Source organism: Elaeis guineensis, chromosome 1 (genome assembly GCF_000442705.2).
Source record: "Elaeis guineensis isolate ETL-2024a chromosome 1, EG11, whole genome shotgun sequence".
Lineage (NCBI taxonomy): Eukaryota > Viridiplantae > Streptophyta > Magnoliopsida > Arecales > Arecaceae > Elaeis > Elaeis guineensis.
The window spans coordinates 9,494,980-9,514,902 of NC_025993.2; the positions used below are offsets into that span (position 1 = coordinate 9,494,980).

The window sequence follows — 19,923 nt, forward strand, 5'->3', positions numbered from 1 at the left end:
CAGAAAGGATTCGGCCTCCCCTCCTCTCTATAAGATCCCCTCCCTCCTCTAAAGCCATCTACGACGAAGCCGGCCCGCCACCGGCGCTTTTCCTCCCCCTTTATTCTGTTGAAGCCACGGATACCTTCATTGTGCCCGCCTCAATTTCTCGACGGAAAAGTCCTGGAGCTCGAGGTAGCCCCGGTTCCTCTTCCTCTCTCCCTTCCCGTTCTTCCCATCTTGTGCACACGATCGCCGGCCGTTGGATCCGCTGGAAAAGCCACCCAAAGGCGGCGCCCTGTTTTCCTCTGTTTCGACCGAGCTCGCTTCCCCTTTTCCGGCCACCAGCACCGCCGCCCGCGGTGTCGCACCCTCTGGCTCATGACCCCCACCTGTTAGCCATCATCCCTGGAGACCTTGGCCACCGGTGACCGGCCAATGACCGGAAAAAAAGAAAAGTGCGGGTCCCCTGTTTTTCTTGCCCCTTTCTTCGATTCTCACCGGCGGAACCACACTGCCAGTTGTCTCCTACCCTACACGGTTGGCCGTCGCTGCCGGACCTTCGATCGTGCTGTTGCACCCCGCCGGAGCACCAGCCGCACGCTATCCCTCTGTTCGGCCAAGAAAAGAGAAGAAGAAAGACAAAAAAAGAAAAAAAGAAAAAAGAAGAAGAAGAAGAAGAAAAGGAAAAGAAAGTAAAAAAGAAAGAGACAGAGAAAGGTTCTCTCACTTATCTCTCTCTTCTCTAGCATATCTCTGTCTTCCCTTTCTCACTTTCTCTTCTAGTTGACCAATGGATTCTTGTATGGATATGATATGATCTTTTCAAAAAGACCGGATCACAGTTCAATTCTTATCAAAATTCATAGCATCTGATTCTTGTTGATCTTGATATGACCCCAAATAATTTTGATAGTGATTTTCACTTTGAAAGAATATAATGATTCTTTCTCCACTTCCTCTCTTGTCTTTTTTTTTTTTTTTTTTTCATCTATTTTTTTTTTTCTAAAAAGACTTATGGATCTTACACACGTTTTTTTTCTATGGACCCCTTACACACGTACAAGAGACCCAAGATCGTTTTAACATCCATGCTGTATATCCATCCTAATTCGATCATGTCTGGTATCTTTAAAACTTATTATTGATGAATCTTATTGATCGATCTTGATTTTGATCTAATCTATATTTCATAATTTTTTGATCGAATTGCTTAGATCTTATTTCGGAGACTTTGAATCAATTGGTGGCCGAGTGGTCTATTGGACCGATCATTTGGTCAATAATCTCCTTTATTATTATTTAATTAATTGAAAAAAAAATTAATTTTGATTTAATATTTTAAATAGAATTAATAGATTTATCTAACGAAGTCTGAAGATCTAAGACAATCAAGATAAGTGGATCTTATGCTTTTTATTTATTTTAAATTATCATAATTTTTATATAAATAATTATTATTGATGAAATCATATTTTTCATAAAATAAGAATCAACATATGTAATATGAAAAAATATATGGTATTATGACCATTTATTTCATGCATGTTTTATAAAAATAGTATATTTATGAAGCATTAATTTTATATTTATTCCACTTATGTATATGTATATTTTAAGAAAAAGATATAAACTTTTAAAGACTCTCAAATAGGTATGAATGAATTTTTATAGGAAAGTCGACACTCGAAACAAGCATTCATAATAAATATAACTCCGCTAATGATTTTAATGTTGGCATATGAATAAAAATTCTATTGATTAAAAAATATGGTCCCATCACGAATACAATAATGATCTTAGCACAAATATCTGTAAGTAAGATTTTGAAATATGACATAAACATGTAACAAGAATGATTTACGAATCATATTTACGAAATGTTCATGAATTTATGTACACATGATTGTATTTATGACTTATTCTGTAATATGCTCTATGAAGTATTTTTATTTTTTAAGTATCTATTATTTTATAAATACTACATTATCATAAAAAAATTTATGCTTGATTTGATAAGGAATCATAGGATTTACTTACTGAGTTAATGTAATTCATATTTTTTTAATTTTTTTATGAAAAAAAAAGGTTAGGACTGGAAAAGAGAGCCAAGGGATCTACGTTGCAAACTTGAAAATTTTGTAATTGATATTTAGTTATTTGATTATTATAAATTTATAATTATCTATTTATGAATTATAAGATATGGATTGATATTTAGTTTCAGATTTAAGTGATATTGATTTATTTATTTGATAAATGATGAAATTAAATTTTATATTATATTTTATTTATCATAATCTTAAGTTGAATATAATTAATTAGCTTCATATTTTTAAATATTTTTAAATAATTAATTAGTTTTGTATTTGAATATTTTTGAATAATTGATTAGTTTTATATTTTGAATAATTGTGTTGTATCTCAAATTTGGGGGACGTGACAGTGGGGTAAATGAAGCTAAGTAGAAGTCAGCATTTTCTTCCTCTTCTTCTCTAAACTGCATCACTGATCTTTATTTGGTAAGCGTACAGAATTCAGATCAGTTTTTGTGTATATGGGTTCTTTTTCAGCTCAACCATCTTAGAAGCTCTCAGAAATTCTTTCTCCCCCTTCTCTTTGAGCGTAGAAGCTTCCTTCGGCGTCACCTCCCTCTCTTTTTCTTCTTCTTCTCTCTCTTTCTCCCACTCTCTTTCTTCCTCTCTCCGGCCGCTGGGCTGACGCTGTTCCTCTCTCTCCTCTTTCTCTCTCTCTATCTCTTTCCCTTCCTCAGTTCCTCTCTCCCCTCTCTTTCTCCCTCTTCCCCTGCTCTTCCCCCCATCCTCCTTTCCCCATCTTTTTCTTCTCGTGCTCATCCCGTGAGATGGCGAGGTCTTCCTTCTCCGATCTTCCTTCTCCAGTTGTTCTCCGGTCTCCGGCTCCGATTTGGGAGAAGGTTGTTGTCGTGACCCCGTTCTACCTCGGCGGAGGGTCATTCGACGGATTCAGCGCCTCCGGTCCCCCCCTTCTCTTCTCCCTCCCCCTCTTTCTCTTCTCCCTTCCTCCGGCCACGAGATCTCCTTCTTTCGGCTGGATCTTCCTCCGGACTTTCATGGGCGTCGCCGGCCTTTCTCGCCGGACTCTGCGACTGGCTTTCCGGTTGGGCCCCATTCCTCTCCCTTTCTCTCCTCTCCCTTCGTCCGGCCATGAAGACCTCTTTTTCCCCGTCTGGGTACTCCCTCCGCCGGTTGGGCCCGCCGATTTTCAGTCCTTATTTGAGTCTCCCCCTTCTCTCTCTTTCTCTTCCCTGCTTCTCTGTCTCTCCCCTCCTTTCTTTTTCCTCTTTCTTTCCCGCTGCCGTACTCCTTCCTCTCTTCTCTCTCTTTGGCCGAACTAGCTTCTCCTCTCTTCCGGCGCCAAGATTGGAGCGCTTCTCTCTTCCTCTTCCGATCCGGCTCTAATCCTCCGGTTGGGATCTCTTCTCGCTCCTCCAGTCGTGTTCTCCTCTCCCTCTTCCGGTTGGGATTTCCTCCTTCAGTCTGGTCCACCTCCAACATGCTAGTGTTTGGCCAGCTCTCGCTACCACTCCGACGGTCGGCCTCCCCTTCTTTTGAAAAATATGGAAATGTTTGAATCTTTCATATTCTCTATAACAATGGGTTTGCTTAGTTGAGCCTACAAGATAGGCTTTGTCATTCCCTTGTCCTGCGATTTCCTTTTGTACCTGTATCTAACATCTTAATTTAGAACTCTCTTTGCACAAATCATAACTACTCCATCATTAGGTGATTCTCAATCATTTCAGGGAATTATGGTTCCAGTAAATTAAGACCTTCAAGTAGGATAATACATGTTCTGTAGTCTTGTCTGCATATTTTGGATTGGCCCCTTGTGATGAGATATGTGGACATGTATATAGCTGATATGTTGTGTGGGTTCTCTGATATCTTCATGATTTTTTCATCGCCAACTTGCAAAATCAACGGTCATCTTGTTTTGTCAAATTTTCCATTTATTTGGCAATTTTAGCATTTGATGTTTCGAATTTTCAGATCAGCCAACTGGGAGAAGCAGAGTATACTCATTCGAGAAAGATATTCCAAGTCCTGACAAACCAAAAAGGAACGGTTTTCCTTCAAGTCTATCCTTTATTCTCCTAAAATGGCAGAGTCCATTGTCCAATCAGCTGCCCAGACTATTGGGAATCTACTGGTTGAAGAAGCAAAATACTTGTATGCAGTGAGTGATCAGATCAAGAGGCTTGAAGAAGAACTTGAATGGATGCAACTTTTCTTGAAGGATGCGGATGCAAGACAGCATGATGATGCAGTGGTTCGTAAGTGGGTTTCTAAAATCAAAGAATTAGCTTATGAAGCTGAGGATATCATTGAAAAGTACATCCTCAGAGTCTCCTTGAAAAGGCAAGATGGCTTTTGGAACACGCTTAAATGGTTGTTCTCTTGCATCTTCAGGGATGCTGCAGCTCTCCATGAAGTTGGCTCTGATGTCGATGATTTAACACAAAAGATCTCCTTCCTGACATCCAGGATGACCACGTACGGTGTGAATATTAGAACCGGAGTCAGCAGCTCATTATCCTATGCTAAGCGAATGGAGCTCAGACGAACTTTTTCCCATGTTGAGGAAGATGACCCTGTTGGGCTCGAGAGTGACTCCAAAACATTGGTGGGCCGGCTGGTGAATCAAGAATGCAAGATTGTTGTCGTCTCGGGGATGGGTGGTGTTGGGAGATACCCACCGACCGACCGACCGACTATCGGAGGGCCCGACCGGCTGGCGGCCCGACCGACCGACCGACTATCGGAGGGCCCGACCGACTAACCAACGGCCCGACGGACGACTCTGACTGGCCGATCGTAGGTCGGGCGACAGGCCGACGGACGCCATCAGCGGCTAACTACGGCCATTCCACGGTCCGTTCCCGACCGACTAAACCCAGAGGTCTGGTAGCCGACCCACATGAAGCTCGCCGGCCGACGGAGGAGTCCGACGCCACTCTGCTGGCCACCGACCTGGGGTCGGCCGACTCCTCCAACCACCGTACAGCCGCCAGACGTTGTCAGCTCTGACACGGACATGCGGCGCAGTTACCTAGGGACATGGTCCCGCCGAGAGCCGGGTCAACCCTGGTGATTGGACGGCCACACGGCGGCATGACGTTTTTACGGCGGCTCTGACAGTCCACAGTGAGTTGACAGTTCCTCACTTGTCCGCGCCATTAATGACGGCGCCATACCTAGCTCTACTATATATACCGGGGAAGGCAACAGTGCAAAGGGTCGATCCGCCCGTCTCTCCCACATACGCAGGCTCGCTCCTCTCTCTCTCTCCCTCTCTCTTTCTCAGAGCTCTCTGTCTGCGTTTCACTGTTGCCCAGTCACCTCTCTGACTTGACCGTCGGAGGGTCCCCGCCGGAGCCGCCTCCGGTCAGTGCGGACTTCCTTTTGCAGGTGCACGCTTCCCGGCGATCGGGCGACGAGGCGATTGGCCGCAACAGATTGGCGCGCCAGGTAGGGGAGCAGCATGACAAAGACAAGAGCTCAACGATCGAGAGTCACTGGGTCGGCCAGGCGCTCTTCCCGCCGGGAAGAAGCCTCCCCGCCCCCACCGGCGGCGGAGCCTAGCTCTCCGCGCCCTGCAGTGACCACGGAGGCCCAGATTGCGGCCATCGTACGGCAGATGACCGTACTGACCGACGCAGTCAAAAGCCTCCAGCAACAACCGGCGGCCTGACCTATGCCTTCCAGGAGTAGCCGCCGACGGCCGCGCCGACCCCTGTCGCCTCCATGCGAGCGCTCCCAACAGCGCTCCCACGGAGAGGAGGAGGGGCGACCACGGCGCGACGACCGACGGTCCCAGCGGCCCTCTCCTTCCCCGTTGGAACGGGCGAGGAAGGAAAAGCAGCCGCGCACACCGTCGGCCTCTCTTTCAGAATCCTCCGGAGGCTCCACCCCTGGGGTCTCCCAGCATCGACGAGCGGACGACTACGAGCGACGGTTCGAGGAGATCGACCGCCGACTCGCCCAACTGCAGATGGACGGCCAGAAGTCTTCGAACGACGTCGACTTCCAGACCGCCCAGCCTCTCTCTCGACTGGTCCTCGATGAGCCGATTCCCAGTCGGTTCAAAATGCCGAACGTGGAGCCATACGACGGCTCCACCGACCCAGTCGACCACCTCGAGAGCTATAAAGCTCTCATGACGATTCAAGGGGCAACCGACGCTCTTTTTTGCATCGGCTTCCCCGCCACACTTCGCAAGGCTGCCAGGGCTTGGTACTCCGGTCTTCGATCGGGCAGTATCCATTCCTTCGCGCAGCTCGAGCACTCGTTCGTGGCCCATTTCAGCACCAGCCGAAAGCCGCCGCGAACGTCGGATAGCCTTTTCTCCCTCAAGCAGGGGGAAAACGAGACGCTCCGACACTTCGTGGCGCGATTCAACGCGGCCACGCTCGAGGTCCGGGACCTCAACAAAGACATGGCGGTTTCAGCCATGAAGCGGGGCCTGAGGTCGTCCCGATTTACTTATTCTCTGGACAAGACCCTCCCCCGAACATACGCCGAGCTACTGGAGCGCGCATACAAGTATATGCGCGCGGACGAAGGAGCGTCTGACCGACGCTTGGTCGAGCCCAGGGGTCCGAAGGAGAAGCGAAGAAAAGGTCGGGAGCCCGCCGAACCAAGCAGGCCCCCGGCCAATAGTCGGCTTTCTCCACCCCGACAGATCCAAAAATCACCCCGCCGACAGACTCCGAGGCCGGTGCGTCCCAGGTATGACTCCTACACTCCTCTCTTCGCTCCCCGTGCGCAGATCTTGATGGAGATCGAAGGGGAAGAATACCTGCGACGGCCTCCGCCTCTGAAGGCAAAGGGCCTCGACCATCGGAAGTACTGCCGGTTCCATCGGAGCCACGGCCACGACACCGAGCGATGCATCCAGTTGAAGGATGAGATCGAAAATCTCATCCGCCGGGGGTATCTCGGCAAATTTCGAAAGGGTCCCCGACCCGACCGGCTGCCGATCGACGCCCCCAGCCGACTGAAGAGGCGCCGACTAACCAGCCGACGGCGGGAGTCATCAACATGATCTCCAAGCGACTGGGATCGGGGACGTCTACAGGGGGGGAGCCGACGAAAAAGCCGCGCCCGGACGACGTGATTACCTTCTCAGAAGACGACGTTCGGGGCATCCAGACTCCCCACGACGACGCTGTTGTTGTGTCGGCGACAATAGCCAATTATGATGTAAAACGAATTTTTGTTGATAACGGAAGTTCGACAAATGTTTTGTTTTACTCGACCTTCTCCCGAATGCGGCTACCGACTTATCGACTTAGTAGGGTCTCCACGCCCTTGATCGGCTTTGCCGGAGACACCGTCACGACAGAAGGAGAAATCACCCTGCCCGTGACGGTCGGTACCGAACCACGGCAAAGCACAGTCTCCCTCATTTTCGCGGTCGTCCAAGTTCCTTCGGCCTACAACGCCATACTCGGGCGACCCGGATTGAACGCCCTCAGGGCGATCGTCTCGACGTACCATCTCTTTGTTCGATTCCCGACCAAAAACGGAGTCGGGGAGATGCGCGGAGATCAACAGCTCGCCCGACGATGCTTCCAAATCTCCGTCCAAAGCGACGAGACAAAGGATCCCCTGACAATCGACAAACTGGATCAACGGGAGGAGGAAGAGCGGGGTTCGCCGGCCGAGCAGCTCGAGGCGATCCCGATAGGAGAAAATCCCGACAGAAAAGTTTGGATCGGGTCTCAATTGCCCGACACCGAACGCCACCGACTGGCGGAGCTGCTGACGGCCAACGCCGACATATTCGCATGGTCGGCAGCAGATATGTCGGGCATCCCTCCAGAAACAATTACTCACCGACTCAACATCGACCCGACAATGAAGCCGGTGAGGCAGAAGAAAAGGTCCTTCGCCCCAGAAAGGCAGAAGGCCATTGACGAAGAAGTGGACAAGCTGCTCGAAGCAGGCTTCATTCGGGAATCCACGTATCCCGACTGGCTCGCCAATGTCGTCATGGTCAAGAAAGCCAACGGGAAGTGGAGGATCTGCATCGACTATACCGACCTCAACCGAGCATGCCCGAAGGATGGCTTTCCACTCCCGAAGATCGACCAGCTGGTGGATGCGACGTCCGGATTTCGACTGCTCAGCTTCATGGACGCCTTCGCCGGGTACAATCAGATCCGGATGGCGCCTGAAGACGAGGAGCACACCGCGTTCGTGACCCCCAAGGGCCTCTACTGTTATCGGGTGATGCCCTTTGGATTGAAGAATGCCGGCGCCACCTACCAGCGACTCGTCAATAAGGTCTTCAAAGACCAGATCGGGCGTAACATGGAGGTGTACGTGGACGACATGCTGGTAAAGAGCACGCAGATCCCGGACCATGTTCAGGATCTCGAGGAGACCTTCCGCACCCTTCGACGACACCGAATGAAGCTCAACCCGACCAAATGCGCCTTCGGGGTGACCTCAGGGAAGTTCCTCGGATTCCTCGTTTCTCAGAGAGGGATCGAGGCCAACCCTGAGAAGATAAAGGCGATCCTCGACATGCGTCATCCGAACACCAAGAAGGAGGTCCAACAGCTGAACGGAAGAATCGTCGCTCTTAGCCGATTCATTTCCCGATCAGCTGAAAGGTGCCTCCCGTTCTTCAAGACCCTGCGCCAGGCGAACGGTTTCTCTTGGTCGGATGAGTGCGAACAGGCCTTTGAAGACCTGAAAAGGTACCTGGCTTCCCCGCCGCTGCTCGTAAAGCCGCAGGTCGGGGAGACCTTGTATCTCTACTTGGCCACATCTTCTAAGGCGATCAGTTCGGTGCTCGTTCGGAAAAATGAGTGCCGAACCCATCAGCCCATCTACTACACCAGCAAAGTGCTCCACGGCGCCGAAGCCAGATACTCAGAGACGGAAAAGATGGTTTTCGCCCTGACCGTCTCCGCGCAACGGCTCCGACCATACTTCCAGGCCCACGCCATCGTGGTACTCACCAACCAGCCCCTGAGGGCCGTACTGCGCCGACCCGACACATCCGGACGACTCGCTAAGTGGGCGATGAAGCTTAGCGAGTTCGACATTCAGTACCGACCGAGGCCTGCCTTGAAGGCTCAGGTCTTGGCCGACTTCATCGCTGAATGCCCGACGACCGACCGAAAGTCGGGAGCTGGAGGCCCGAGACGAGATTCGGTCTCTGAGCCAGACCCGATCTCCACCTGGGTACTTCACATCGACGGAGCCTCCAACGCTCAGGGAAGCGGGGCCGGGCTCCTGCTCACGAATTCGGATGGGGTAGTCACCGAATACGCCCTCCGGTTCGACTTCAAGGCCTCCAACAATCAAGCCGAATACGAGGCACTCCTCGCGGGCTTGAGGATGGCGAAGGAACTGGGCGTCGACAGCCTCCGGGCATTCTCCGACTCTCAGCTGATCGTGGGGCAGGTCAAGGGCGACTTCGAGGCGCGAGATCCGACCATGATCAAGTATCTTCAGAAGGTAAAGGATCTCGTGGCCCGCCTCGAGCATTTCGAGATCTCCCACATCCCCAGGACGGAGAACGCCCGTGCCGATGCTCTCTCCAGATTGGCAACGTCGGCCTATGATTCTTTGGGTCGGACGTTTGTCGAAAACCTCCAACAGCCGAGCATCGATCGGGCCGAAGAAGTACAGCAGCTAACGTCTGAACCAAGTTGGATGGACCCGATCGTCCGGTACCTGTCCGACGGGACCAGTCCCGAAGATCCCGTGGAGGCCAAGCGACTCCGATGGTCGGCGTCGCAATATGTGATCATGGACGGCTGACTCTACAAGAGGTCGTTCTCCCTCCCTCTGCTCAGGTGCTTGGGACCGACCGACGCTGACTACGCCCTCCGAGAGGTTCACGAAGGAATTTGTGGGAATCACTTGGGGGGCAAGTCCTTAGCCTTCAAGGTCTTACGACAGGGCTACTACTGGCCGACCATGAGGAAGGATGCGGCAGAGTTGGTCCGAAGGTGCGAGCCATGCCAGAAGTATGCCAATATTCAGCACCAACCGGCCAGCCAAATCACTCCCATTGTCGCTCCATGGCCCTTCGCTCAGTGGGGAGTCGATATTCTCGGCCCCTTCCCACCGGCGTCAGGCCAGAGGAAGTTCATCGTTGTCGCCATCGACTACTTCACAAAGTGGGTCGAGGCCGAGCCCTTGGCGCAGATCACCGAGCGGAAGATGGAGGACTTCATCCAAAAGTCCATCATCTTCAGGTTCGGATTGCCGCGCACCATCATCACCGACAACGGACGGCAATTCGACAACCAAGACTTCAAGGACTTCTGCGCCAGGTTCCACATCCGTCATCGACTAACTTCAGTCGGGCACCCACAGTCCAACGGTGAGGTTGAGGTGACGAACCGAACCCTGCTCCATGGACTCAAGACCCGACTGAACGAAGCCAAAGGTCTCTGGGTCGACGAGCTGGGCTCCGTCCTATGGGCTTACCGAACGACCCCCCGTGTCCCGACCGGAGAGTCGCCGTTCTGTTTGGCCTACGGGACAGAGGCTATGATCCCGCTCGAGATTGGCCTGCCGTCTTCAAGGGTCGAGCAGTACCACGAGCCGGACAACTCCGAAAGCCGGAGGGCTGACCTAGACCTTCTCCCCGAACTGCGAAATAAGGCTCAAATCCGAATGGCCTCATACCGACAGAGGGTCGCCCGGTACTACAACGCTAAGGTCAGACCAAAGCTCTTCAGGCCTGGCGACCTAGTCTTGAGGAAGGCGGAAGTGTCGAAGCCCTTGGACCAAGGGAAGTTGGCTCCCAACTGAGAAGGACCCTACAAGGTTGCTGACACCTTCGGGCCGAGGGCCTACCGGCTGGAGACCCTTGAGGGGAAGCCCATTCCCCGGACTTGGAACGCCGACAACTTGAAGCTGTATTACCAGTGAATTTTGTGGTTGGAATACAAGTTCAGTTTCAAATTTCGAAGTCCTGATCCTTCGACGTTCAACGATCCATCGGCCCCTTACCAGGACCGATGCACCTACGGGAGTCGATACTCCTTCGACGTTCAACGATCCATCGGCCCCTTACCAGGACCGATGCACCTACGGGAGTCGATACTCCTTCGACGTTCAACGATCCATCGGCCCCTTACCAGGACCGATGCACCTACGGGAGTCGACAGCCCGCGCGATTGTTGTCGCGACTTCCGACCAGGCTGCGGTCGGTCGAGGGATATTCGGCTTACCACCGTTTTTACACAACGCGACCTTAGTCGCACCCACAGCTTCCCGACCGATTGACGGTCGGTCGAACGGCATCCGGCTTGCTACCATATGTCGGACGACACTGAACCCGACGCAAGAGCTTGGGGATCCGACTTACTATCGCTCCCCCGACACTGCGTCGGTCGATGTTCGACTGAACGCATCTACGGAAGTCCGACTACCGAACCTTTACCAGGTTCGGTCGGCTCCCGACTTAACAGATGCGCCCGACCGGCGACTTCAACTATTGGAAGCCGACCTAAAGTCGGGACACAAGCTACTTCGGAGCTGTGCAAGTCGGTTAAGTCCTACCGACTTACCCGAGTTGGCGACTTCTCTAAGTTGGTAACTAGGGTTCGACATTACAGCAATAAGAGACATTTCAAACAAAAGACACAGGAAGAGACAATTTCATTCATTGATCGAAGGAAATTACAAAGTCGGGCCGAAGCCCGATTACACGTATTTTCAAAAAGAAACAAAAGGAAGACGGTCGGCTGGACCGATCATTCGTCCTGGTTGATCTCTTCGACCGACGGAGGATCGGGAAGGATCGGCGTCTCGACCGTGAGCGGCGCTGGGTCAACGGCAGAAGGATGTCCTTCAGTCGGCAAGGGACCTTCGGTCGGCTCCTGCTCCGGGACGGCTTCCTCCGCTGGGATGACGCCTCCCGACAGCTGGTCGGCCTCCTCTTCGGTTCCCTCCTCTTCGGCGAGTAGCGGGACGACTCGGCTGACGTCCACCTCCGGGTACAAGGCATGGACGGCATCCCGACCGTCCTCGAACCCGACCCGGTAGGAGGCGAAGCCCGACTCGAGCATCTCCTCCTTGTACCGGTCGGAGGCCCGGAAGTCCTCAACCGCACGATCGGCCGACTCCCTCGCCGACCGTGCCTCATCCTCAGTGTGGGCCAGCTCCTCCCTCGCCAACTCCGCCTCGGCCCTAGCAATTTCGGCATCGATCTGGGCGATGGACAACTCCTCTTCGGCTTCCGCGAGCTTCTCCAGGCTGACCCGAAGTTGCTCGCGTTCCCCTTGGAGTTCGGAGGTGGCACCGTCCCGTTCGCGTCGAAGACGACGCACGGCCCGACCTTTGTGCTTGGCCTCCTTCTTAGCCGACTTCAGTTCGGCCATAAGCCGGGAGACCTCGTCCGTCAACTTGGCCTCCCGGTCGGCCGACTCCTGCAGTTGGTCGACCAGCCTCGCTCTTTCGGCCTCGGCCGCCGCCGACCTTTCCTTAAAGGCTGCCCGAACGTCGCCGAACCTTCGGTATCCGACCTCCAACTCGGACATGGTGAAGATCAGCTGCCGACGGAAAAAAGCTTCGTCAGAATTATGTGGCAAGCAAAAATTCTTCTAAGGAAAAAGGTGACGCGAAGCTTACCTCCACCATTGTCGGGTAGAACCGCGACAGCATCTCGGTCACCTGCCGAGACCGCAACGACTGCACGTCGGTAGGGAGGAGGACCCCTGGCACAACCTCCTCGCAAGGTTGTGGTCGGCCAAGGCCGATGCGCCCTCAGGGTAGTATACGCTGGGGGGCATTGATCTCTCCTCCTCCGAGGGCTCCATCGGGGCTTTCCCCCGATCAGCTGCCCCGACCGACAGGGCTGGCAGCGATGGGATGCTGGAGTTCGACCCGGTGCCCCCCGTTGCGCCAGCGGACGCCTCCGGACGATGTTCGGCTTCCCGAACGACATCCGGCTCCACCCGCGGCGGCGAAGCCGCCAACACTCCTTCGGCCACTTCCTCGGTCGGCCTCTCTTCGACTTGGACAGTCGGAGCCGCGAGGGCTATGATCGGCTCCGACCCCTCGGTCGCCGACGCTTCCACGGTCGGCGGGACTGGGGCTGGTCTCTTGGAAGGGCGCGAAGGGCCAGCTCCCGACGCTGGCCTCTTCCTCGCGGAGGCAAACTGACGAATCTCGGCATCGGTCGGCCTCATCCTCGACGGTGTCCCTGCAAAACTGACCAGTGTCAAAGGCCGGACCAGAACTACCCTAAAGCCGAACAAAAAGAAAAGCTGGGGGATCGGGCGATACCTATTCGGGGGACCAGACTCAGGCCGGCATCATAGAGAGCTTGCTCGGTAACAAGCTCCCTCTGCTTCGGGACCGACATGTCTTTGAGTCGGTGGAAGTCCTCCCGGTCGTCCGCGTCGACCCGACTGTTGTCGTTGGCCTCAGTTCGGGGTACACCCCAGCGGGAAGGAAAGCCCCAAGAAGAAGAAGAAGAAATGAAAAAGAACTGGTTCTTCCATCCATGAATGGACGATGGAAGACCGGTTATGAAAGCAAGACCCTTCCGGGGGTTGAAGAGCCACCACCCTCGGGCCTTAGGGTGGGGTCGGAGCACAAAAAATGCCCGGAAGAGGGAAACGCGAGGGTTGGTCGGCAAAAGCTGACACAACAACGCGAAGGAGATTATCAGACGAACAGAGTTCGGCGCCAGCTGCGCCGGACAGAGTCCGTAGTAATCAAGCAGATTCCGGACGAACTCCGGAATCGGGAGCCGAAGACCCGCGCGAAGGTCTTCGACATATAGTGCCAGGTCGCCAGGCGGAGGGTTGTTGACCCGACCGCCGGCCCCTGGAGCGGAGAGCCGAAACTGCTCCGGGATGCGATAGTGCTCCCGAAGCTGATCGACATTCGGCCCCGAAAGCGAGGAAGCCTCATCTTCCGGAGCCGATCGAGAGTCGTCGGTCGGGTTCCCGACCGAGCTCCCTGGGTCGGTTTCCTGGTCATTATGCAGGAACCAAAAGAGCAGAAAGGGAAGACAAAGGAGAAGAGGGGACCACGAACCCGATGGACCCTCCGGAAGTAGAGAAGAGCTCTGCCCGCGACGACCAAGAAATCGCCCGGACAGAGTTTCCCCCAGCAAATGGCGAGTGTGGGTCCTGGGTCCGAGAGGTCCTATATATATAGGGCCGACCGACGGCCGAGATGCTCCCGCGCCGACCAAAGACCTCCAGATGCGCGACGCGTGGCGCCCGCCGGTTGGCTGAGGATTCGGCGCGCTTCGTCCCGGGACGCCCGCACCGCCCTCATTAAATGCCGGAGCGGACGCCGGCCAACCACCATGACACGCGGCGCGCGGGGGTTGGCTCCGCAGTCGGCCGCCCGCGCCGGTCCGCGTTCCCGATGGGATGCCTCACCCGCGATCGGCGCCGAATATCCGATCGACTGACGCCGTATCGTCCGGCGCCCGATCTTCTGACACCGACGTGACGACTGACGACGACAAGACGTGGCGTCTGACACCTGACGCCGGTGCGACCTCTGGCATCGACTAGACGTTCGGATCACTTGGGATTCGTGAGGTGTCTGACAACGGATCGGCCGGCGGTACGGTCGGATCTGCACATGCGACAAATCCACTCCCAGTCGTCCGGTCTTGCTACCCGAATGAAGGCATCGGCGAGCTCTCCACCCGACTTAGGAGTGGAGGGGGGCAACTGTTGGGGGATACCCACCGACCGACCGACCGACTATCGGAGGGCCCGACCGGCTGGCGGCCCGACCGACCGACCGACTATCGGAGGGCCCGACCGACTAACCAACGGCCCGACGGACGACTCTGACTGGCCGATCGTAGGTCGGGCGACAGGCCGACGGACGCCATCAGCGGCTAACTACGGCCATTCCACGGTCCGTTCCCGACCGACTAAACCCAGAGGTCTGGTAGCCGACCCACATGAAGCTCGCCGGCCGACGGAGGAGTCCGACGCCACTCTGCTGGCCACCGACCTGGGGTCGGCCGACTCCTCCAACCACCGTACAGCCGCCAGACGTTGTCAACTCTGACACGGACATGCGGCGCAGTTACCTAGGGACATGGTCCCGCCGAGAGCCGGGTCAACCCTGGTGATTGGACGGCCACACGGCGGCATGACGTTTTTACGGCGGCTCTGACAGTCCACAGTGAGTTGACAGTTCCTCACTTGTCCGCGCCATTAATGACGGCGCCATACCTAGCTCTACTATATATACCGGGGAAGGCAACAGTGCAAAGGGTCGATCCGCCCGTCTCTCCCACATACGCAGGCTCGCTCCTCTCTCTCTCTCCCTCTCTCTTTCTCAGAGCTCTCTGTCTGCGTTTCACTGTTGCCCAGTCACCTCTCTGACTTGACCGTCGGAGGGTCCCCGCCGGAGCCGCCTCCGGTCAGTGCGGACTTCCTTTTGCAGGTGCACGCTTCCCGGCGATCGGGCGACGAGGCGATTGGCCGCAACAGGTGGTTTAGGTAAAACCACCCTTGCAAAAAAGGTTTACCATCACCCTACGATTAGGCAACACTTCCATGCTTTTTCCTGGGTTCATGTATCTCAACAGTTTCAAACTCAGAATGTTTTGAAAGAAATTCTACTTGACCTTGCACCAAAAACCGAAACGGGTGAGGATCCAAGGAATCGGATTAAGGGACTAAGTGAGTCAGAGCTTCCTGACGAGGTCTACAAAGTGCTAAAAGATAAGCCCTATTTGGTAGTTCTTGATGATGTTTGGACCCAAGAAGATTGGAAGAGGCTGCAACGTGCTTTTCCGATAAATGATTGCCGCAGCAAATTGTTGGTGACAACACGTAATAAAGACATATTGCGAGAGATGGATGTTCCAGGGATATTCCAGCATGAACCTGAGGAATAGACATGGACCAGAGTTGGAAGCTTTTGAAGAAGAAAGCAGCTGGCAAAATAGGTGGTCCAAAAACCACAGGTAAGTATCGTGGGGAGCAAACAACCGGTTCAACTTTGTTTCTACCCATTCCAAACCCTCATGGAGAACCTAATATCATTCATATAGGACGGATGAAAAGCAAAAGGCTAACCAGAAAGAAGAGCCGTGTGTTGCACTACTACTAAATGTTATGTTTCATTAATCTCTTTACTGTTTGTGCCCCTTTAATATATTTCTACAGATTATCGGCCAACCTGATTGATGCTTGTATAATTTTGATGGAAGAGCAAGACACAAAATCTGGCGGAAAGTAATGGCTTGTTGAACATCTAATTAAGGGATCAAGTGTCAAAAATATGGGATCACTGCATAGGAAACAAAAATGAAAATTGATATGAAAAAGTGTTCTTACTTCTGGGAAACATCTAAATTTAACATGAATATTAACTTTTATTGCACTTTGTTGCCGGCTTATGCTTTCATGTCGTCTCATATATCTTAGTGGTTCCATGCAGATGCAAAAATAGAGAAGTGGGGACGGAAAATGTTAGCACACTGCCGCGGTCTTCCATTGGCAATTGTTGTGCTCGGAGGAGTTTTGGCGACAAAGAAGACACCAAAGGAGTGGGAGGCTGTGTACAAGGATATCTGTTCATCTTTGGAGAGGGACAAGTACTGCAACCAACCATATAAGGAGGTGTATGATGTATTGGCATTGAGCTACCACGATTTGCCATATCATCTAAAGCCTTGCTTCCTTCATTTGGGAAACTTCCCAGAAGACTATGAAATACCCACAGAGAAGTTATATCAGATGTGGATTGCTGAAGGTCTTGTGACACTGAGCGACATTTCAGGAGTAGAGTCTTTGGAGGATGCTGCGGAACGCTATTTGAATAACCTGGTCCAGAGAAGCATGGTTCAGGTGGGTGAAAAGAGTCCAATCGGAGGAATAAACACATGTCGTCTCCATGACCTTGAACGAGAAATGTGCTTGGAGATGGTAAAAGAAGAAAATTTTCTTCAAGTAATTGGTCATAATGCCTCTGCCACTGAGGAATTTAGTGCGTCTCCTACCATAATGCAAAGTAGATTCCGTCGACTAGCTGTCTATTTGGGTCAAAATGTGCGTGGCCATCTTGACGAGTCTCCGTCTCAAGCGGATCCACACCTGAGAAGCCTCTTGCTCTTCCATGTAGGTGAGTTCCAGGAAGAATGTTGGAAGTGGGTAAGAGCCATATGCAATGACCTGCTGTTTCTTCGTGTCTTGGATTTCGAAGGACTTCGCATCAAGGGGAGTTTTCCTAAAGAAGTGAAAAAGTTAGTCCACTTGAGATACTTGAGCTTGAAGGAGACTTCCATCACTGAACTACCATCATCCATTGGCGACCTAAGGTATCTACTGACCCTTGATTTACGAGTTCGGGATGAAATTTTGATACCTAATGTGTTGTGGAAGTTGAGACGGTTGAGACATCTATATCTTCCAAGAAAGTATAAGACTGGAAAAAGGGATGGAAAATTGCATCTTCACGCACTAAGTTATTTGATGCACTGGAGAACGTAAACATGAGTACATTGAGAGAGCAGGACCTATTGGAATTGAGTAACATCAGCAGGCTTTCAGTCGTGGATGGATTACGCAAGGAAAGCTTGGAGTTAATCCTCCAATCCAAAAGCACGACATCAGGACGACTTCGAAGGATGGACCTTACAGACTTGAATGAGGTGCCAAATATCCGGTCAAGGTGCCAAATCTTCAGGGACTTGAATTCCGTTACACGCACAATAGATTCTGGCACCGCGGATGTCCGATAACTTCGATAAACCTGTCCTCCGAAATGCTACCCGAGAATTTGACGTCCTTAGTGTTCTATTTTGGTGAACTTTTACATGACCCAATGCCAATCGTAGGGAAGCTTCCTTGCCTACGATTCTTCGCGTTACACGTATGCTTTTGTGGGTGAAGATGGTCTGTTCAGGTGAAGATTTCCCTCAGCTCACTTACCTAAAACTTGATGGCTTGTTCAAGCTACGGGAGTGGGTGGTGGAGAAGGGAGCCTTCCCTAATCTTGCCAAGATTGAGATATGGAATTGTCCCATTCGAAGGTTCCCAGATGTTCTTCCCATAACACTGGAGATTGCCACCAATAGAAAGATACCGGGAATCGAGAGGTATAAGCTTGAGCCTGGTTTGATTGATTGATGAGTGGGATGACACAGCAAGTTAGTATCAATCTCCCATAATCCCATCCACATCATCGATTAGAAAGCCGCAGAAAAAATATTCCTTCTCATGTTTTCCAATTGGGTTTATCTGTCTTCCTGTTGTGATTTTGGATTTTGGATTGATATTTATTTATCTGTATGGTGGTGGAACTTCCTCAAGTAGCTGAATGTGGGATGTACTATTAATAAAATGGTGAGAGAACTGCCCAATAAGCTTAGCTTCTATTCTATTACAGTGATAAAATAATAGGAAAGGAGGAATTTCCCTCCTTCCCTTTGATGCAGATGGATGCAAATTTCTCTTACTTACGCAGGAGGAAAATTTTGTACGTGATAAAATTTATAGAATATTTTGATGTTATATTTCATAGCTAATATCTAGTTATACCATATTTTGGACCACATGGTTCAGGCTTGAATAAAAGTTGTTAGGTGAGTAAGATGTTTGAGGTATTACAAAATGGTATTTGAGCTACTTTCGGAGATACTATTATGTGAGGCCACGTGGAACAGACTGTATATCTCGATGATGTACCCTCGATCGATAGAGGAAGGTTGGCCATCGAGGACAGTGACAGCAGTATAGTGGGCTTGCTTTCGGAATCTCACATGGATGTATACTGGGAGGGATATTGGAGTCATGTGGATCCTGACAAGGATGTTAGCGATTTAAATGGGGGAGCTTATGATTGTCCCACATCGGTTGTGGAATAATAAATAATCAATATATTATGACTTTAGTAGTCTACTACTAGCAACTTGAGCTTAAGTATTTTTGGGTCACGTGGTTCAGACCTAAATAAATTGTTGGATCCATAGACTGCTTGGGATGTTACAGATACAATACCGAGTTTGAGTTATATAAACAATCTTTCTCTTCTTTTTTTTTTCTGAAAAGAAAATAAAAAGTAAAGAAAAACATGATCATGCAACGAATCTGTTGAATTAAGTGCATAGATGATAGATGGATTTTCTTAATTAATAGTCCAATTATGCTGACAATCATTTTTTATTTTTTTAGGAAAGTAACAATATAGATTAATGATAAGTTCTTTCATCAATTTTCACAATATACATAGTCATTGCCAATACAAACAATCTTATCCATATATACAATCTTATCCATATATACATTATTCACAAACGTACAGATATGTATGTTGAAGCAAAGTTTAAATTGGTATAAATAATTATAGTTGGTATGCTTTATTGAGTATAATAAGCTAATATGTCCTTAATTTTATTGGCCTAATTAAAAGAAAGAAATCATCAATTTTACGAGTTTTTTCAATTCGGGCACAATCTTTGATTTGTATCAATTCAAGAAATAAAGTTTCATTTTCTTTTCAATTTCAGACACAACGTTGAAGAAGGGCTAAATCTAATGAAAAGAGGGTTACATGACTTGCACATGCTTTCCTCTCTCCTAAGTGGCATCCACGTGTGTGCCACATAAGTAAAAAGTCCCACACTTTTTTTTTTTCACTCACCCAATCTCGAGATATTCTAACATGGTATGAGAACACTCATCTAGTGGCTTATAAGTCATTAATCTCACATGTTTTCAAATCATGATAGAACACTTATTTAACTGCTTATAAGCATTGGACGGTCGCCCATTAGAGAATTTTCGATGAGAGTAGACTGCTCTTGCAGATTCTTCTTAGTGTCCCAGTCTCTGAATTGGCGCCAAGCTCTCGGACCGGAAGAACTTTAGCTCAAGTTCTTATCATCGAATTTGGTTTATCATAATGGGGTCTCAATCAATCCTAGAATTTAATA

The 19,923-nt window shown here is 50.8% G+C and overlaps 1 pseudogene; it reads left to right on the forward strand.

Moving 5' to 3' along the window:
• The first annotated feature begins 2,534 nt into the window (after positions 1 to 2,534).
• Positions 2,535 to 18,425, forward strand: LOC140855620 (putative disease resistance protein At1g50180; annotated as a pseudogene).
• The last annotated feature ends 1,498 nt before the right edge of the window (positions 18,426 to 19,923 follow it).